General features: G+C 52.8%; 1 long non-coding RNA gene across 1 annotated transcript in view; it reads left to right on the top strand.

Moving 5' to 3' along the window:
• LOC105000799 overlaps window positions 1-5172 on the top strand; it is an 11257-nt gene that overhangs the window by 578 nt on the left and 5507 nt on the right. The window lies entirely within an intron of this gene.

Genomic DNA, 5172 nt, shown 5'->3' with positions numbered 1-5172 from the left:
TCTGCCTAGGGCTCTGGGCCCCTTCCAGACTGGCCTCCCATGTAGGGTTCACCCCATCCCGACCCACATTCCTCCGCCTTCCCCAGCCTGGTGTTGATTTGCAAGCCCATCCTGGCTCCCTTCCTTCCATCACCCCCTATTACCCGTGTTCCTGGCTGCTTATGCCCCATCTGGTGAGGGCATCTGGGCACCCCAGGCTTGTCCTAGGTCCCCAGAGATGCACAGAAAGAGCAGGACTGGAGGGACGTTGTGGTCTCACCGAGCCTCCGTTTCTTCATCTGTAAAATGGGGGTGATGACCACAGGGAGATGCTAGGGATGCTCAGTGCCCAGTCTTGCACCTTAACTTTCTGACCTGAGCCAGAAGACAGGCCATGTGGGCTCTAGTCCCGGCTAGGAATTGTCTCTTTCTCTCTCGTACTTGTCTCCCACTCTGTGAATTGGGAGTGAGATTTCTTGCCCTCTGTCCTCTGGGATCTGAGGGAGGAGAGCGCCAAGTGACATGGTGTAGGTGACAGAGCTCAGCAAACTGTACCTGTCGGGACATGTGGGTGAGAATTTTTTGTAGCTTCTAGAACCCACCACTTTCTTCCTTCCAGGCCTTTGCCTGGGTGTGGCCTTCCTTTCCGTGCTGCCTCCTCCAGGAAGCCCTCCCTGATGTTCCAGCTGGTTCTCTCCTGCAGCTCTGGGTGTCTCCCTTGAAGTCAGGCCCTGATTGTCTGGGTCTGTGAGCCCTATGGGGGCAGGAACCGCATGCCTGGCAAGGGCCTGGCCCAGAGTCCCTTGAGAAGACAGATACCAGATCCCTGATATAGGAGGAAGAGGAGAAGCCAGCTTGGGCCACACTGCCCAGGCTTCCGGCAAGCAATGGCCTCAGATGGTGGGAGCCTCTGTACCTGCTGGGCACTGACCCTTTCCCTGTAGTGGGCGGAGCGGCTGCCGCTGGATGCTAGGCCCTAGAAAGCCCAGACTGACTACAGGAGACCCTGCTGGAGCTCCTATCAATGATGAGATGCAAAGGGCAGGTCGGGAAGGCAGGAGAAGGGGTCACCCAGCTATACCTGCCCATCCTCAACACCTTATGCTATGCTAAGTCACTTCAGTCGTGTCCGACTCTGTGCGACCCCATAGACGGCAGCCCACCAGGCTCCCCCATCCCTGAAGCCATTGTATCTGTTGTTCAGTCGCTCAGTCATGTCCAACTCTTCGCGACCCCATGGATTGCAGCACTCCAGACTTCCCTGTCCTTTACCATCTCCCGGAGTTTGCTCGAACTCATGTCCGTTGAGTTGATGATGCCGTCCGACCATCTCACTGAGTCCCCACCATACCTCGTTGGAAGCAGTGCTGTTGTTACCCGCATGTTGCGCATGAGCAAACTGCGGCCCCATGGCCAGTGAGGGCAGAGCCTGGACGCACCCCGTCCCCCTTCTCCTGCGGCCAAACCCAACGGCCCCCGCCTCTCTGAGAAGGATGACAGGGAGGTGCGGGGAACGGAGATGTTTCTGGAGCAACTGCCACGAGACCTTCTAGGCAGACACACTGTCATGGAGAGTCTTGAGAACGCTTTTTTGTGTGGTGTGCAAAGGAATTCGCCTTTGGTGTCTCTGAGAGATCGTCAGGAAGATTTAAACTGCTTTGCAATGATTTGGGGATGTCAGGCTGATATTGCTTTTGAACATAACATTGTGACGAGACTGGGCCCCAAGGCAGCCCAGTTTTATTCAGGTTACGGTAATAATAGTCGCCACAGCAGCAACTAAAGCCATTTTCACGGACTGAGCGCTCACCATGGGCTCAGTGCTGGGCTCAGCCTTGATTGGATGCGCGCTCTGCCCTCTCACCACCAGCTTGAGAGAGAGTTGACTCTCATCCTCGGGGTATTCCCTTATAGCTGATACCTCAACTTGTTTGTCTCCACACCCCTGTGAGGCAGTGAGCTTGGTGAAGGCCCCAGTCTGGTCTCTCCCATTCATTGCTGAGTCCCCAGTACCCAGCACCAGCTCCTCAAGGAGAAGCTGGACATTAAAGCTTGGCTGGACACATTTCAGATGAAGAGACTGAGGGTCAGAGAGGTCACATAGCTTGCCAGGAGGGAAGCCTAGGTTTCTGTGGCTTGAGAGCCCAGAATCACCAACTCACATGGCAGCTTGAAAGACCCTCTTGAAAACCCCCTGCCTCAAGAAAGCCACAGAGCACGAGTCCCCCCGCCCCTCACCCCCTGCCCCCTGGTCTCTGCTCTTGTACTAAACCCCAAGAGGCTTCTGACTTGAATCTGCCCCCTCCGCACCTATTGCTTGGTTCCCAGGGAATTGGATGGAAGGTGGCCCGAGTTAGCTCAGGCTTGGGGAAGCTGTATTCTGCTGGAATTGCCCAGTGTTCTGGGTGGGACGTGATTCAGATTTTCCTTCCTGGTCACATTGGTTCCCACTCGAGAGATCTTTGAAGTGGGAATGACTTTACCGTGTGATTCTCGGCCTGCTTAATTCATAGGTGCACTTGGTCTTTGCTGCTCCTCTCTGGGACGGGGCCCCTGGTTCTGAGGGGTTTAAGTCCCACGGGGAGGCCAGGGGTTATAAATCCAAGACGCTCTTGGTTAAGAGCTTGATTCTGTCACTGAGTGATCCTGGGAACCTCATTTGGCCTCTCTGAGCCTTGACTGACTCTTTTGTAAAAGGGAGATATGCGTGGGGAATATCTATCTTGAATGCTGGCTGTCAGTGGGGGAAAAAGAGGTCAAGTTTTCTTTTATTTATTTTGGGGCTGCACTGCACTGCATATGGGATCCTACTTCCCTGGCCAGGGATCAAACCTGCACCCCCTGCATTGGAAGCACAGAGTCTTAACCACTGGACCACCAGGGAAGTCCCAAGTTTTCTCTTTTGCAAAAAAATCACATTCTCCGCAAGTCGTAGACTATGTTTATCCTTGTACTTTAAGAAATGTTAGTTTAGGGCTTCCCAGGTGGTTAAGAATCTGCTGCCAATGCACCGGACAAGGGTTCCATCCCTGGTCCAGGAAGATCCCACATACCTCAGGGTAACTAAGCTGTGAGGCAGAACTACTGAAGCGTGTGCACTCTGGAGCCCCGTGCTCTGAAACAAGAGAAGCCAATGCAAGGAGACGACTGAGCACCAAAACTAGTGAGTTTCGCCGCAACTAGGGAAAGCCCTTGTGCAGCAACCAAGACCCAGCGCAGCCAAAAATAAGAGAAATAAAATTTAGGGGGGGAAAAAGAAATGTTAGTTTTAAAAAAAATCTGAACACCAAACAGTCCCTGAGTCACTGCTGTGTGCCCAGCCTTGCATCAGAGTTGATCTGGAGAGTGGTAACCCCCTCTGTGGGCATGTCCTTGCTCAGGCCGTCCTCACAGCAACCATGAAATGCCAGGGACCAGGATTGCCATTTCCGGAGAGAAGAGGCAGGCACAGAGAGGGGACCTGACGTGCTTAAGGTTCCACACTGAGAAACTGAAGAGCCTGGCTTTGAAGCTGGGCGCTCTGTTCTACCGATGAACAGAAATGTGAGTCCTGACAGCAGGGCCCGAAGGGCGCTCTCAGGGCACAAAGACCAACCTGGGGCGCCCCTGCCTGAGGGGAGCTACATCTTCTAGGAGAGGGGGACACGTGGACAGACCAGTGAAGCATGTGGTGTAAGAGGGGCCACCCAAGGCTACATAGCTGATCCATCTCATAAAGGAGCACCAGAAAATACCCCAGAAGGAACTTGCTTTAAAAAAAGTGCCCTGGGAGACATCCCTGGGGGTCCCGCAGTTGACTCCACGCTTCCACTGCATGGAGCATGGTTTCCATCACTGGTTGTGGACCTAAGATATCACCTGGAGCAGCCAAACAAAGGGAAAGTCCCCTGGTTGGTGCACTGACATCGGTTCCAGCCCTTCTCCGTGGCCGATGGATGGTGCGTTATGCTTATACCTCAAAACGAGTTCCTCCTTGCCGGGAGAAATACCAATAACCTCAGATATGCAGATGACACCACCCTTATGGCAGAAAGTGAAGAGGAACTAAAAAGCCTCTTGATGAAGGTGAAAGTGGAGAGTGAAAAGTTAGCTTAAAGCTCAACATTCAGAAAACGAAGATCATGGCATCTGGTCCCATCACTTCATGGGAAATAGATGGGGAAACAGTGGAAACAGTGTCAGACTTTATTTTTCTGGGCTCCAAAATCACTGCAGATGGTGATTGCAGCCATGAAATTAAAAGACGCTTACTCCTTGGAAGAAAAGTTATGACCAACCTAGATAGCATATTCAAAAGCAGAGACATTACTTTGCCAACAAGGTCCGTCTAGTCAAAGCTATGGTTTTTCCTGTGGTCATGTATGAATGTGAGAGTTGGACTGTGAAGAAGGCTGAGCACCGAAGAATTGATGCTTTTGAAATGTGGTGTTGGAGAAGACTCTTAAGTCCCTTGGACTGCAAGGAGATCCAACCAGTCCTTTCTGAAGGAGATCAGCCCTGGGATTTCTTTGGAAAGAATGATGCTAAAGCTGAAACTCCAATACTTTGGCCACCTCATGCAAAGAGTTGACTCATTGGAAAAGACTCTGATGCTGGGAGGGATTGGGGGCAGGAGGAGAAGGGGACGATGACAGAGGATGAGATGGCTGGATGGCATCACTGACTCGATGGACTTGAGTCTGAGTGAACTCAGGGAGTTGGTGATGGACAGGGAGGCCTGTCGTGCTGCAGTTCATGGGGTTGCAAAGAGTTGGACACAACTGAGTGAATGAACTGAACTGAGTCATATTTGAAGCCCAGCTGGCTTGTCCTTCACTGGGATTTTCTAGTCCATGATCACCGGGTCTCTGGACAGGGGGCTCCAGTTCCTGCTACTCAGACCCACGGGAATCATTTTTAAAGAAGTGACTGTGCCCTTCCCTGCTCCATCCAAAGGTGACTTCAAGTCTCTCCTGGAAGGTCAGCTTCCAGTGGTCAAGAATCTGGGGTCCCCACTCCAACAGGGTTTCTCCAGACAGAGGAAGTGCGTGGCTGGGGCTGTGAAGTGAAGTGGTCAGTTGCTCAGACTGATCACAACCCACCTGTATCCTTCGGACTTTAGAGCCGCTGGCTGCCGTTAACCTCTGAGCACTCCTGACCAGAACCTCCAGGGCCTGGCACCTCCCGTGGGTGTGGGGTGGAGGTGGGGGGCAG

Source organism: Bison bison, unplaced genomic scaffold (assembly GCF_000754665.1).
Source record: "Bison bison bison isolate TAMUID 2011002044 unplaced genomic scaffold, Bison_UMD1.0 scf7180017864375, whole genome shotgun sequence".
Classification (NCBI taxonomy): domain Eukaryota; kingdom Metazoa; phylum Chordata; class Mammalia; order Artiodactyla; family Bovidae; genus Bison; species Bison bison.
The sequence above is the reverse complement of the archived record's forward strand: the minus strand, read 5'-3'. Positions and strand labels throughout refer to the sequence as shown.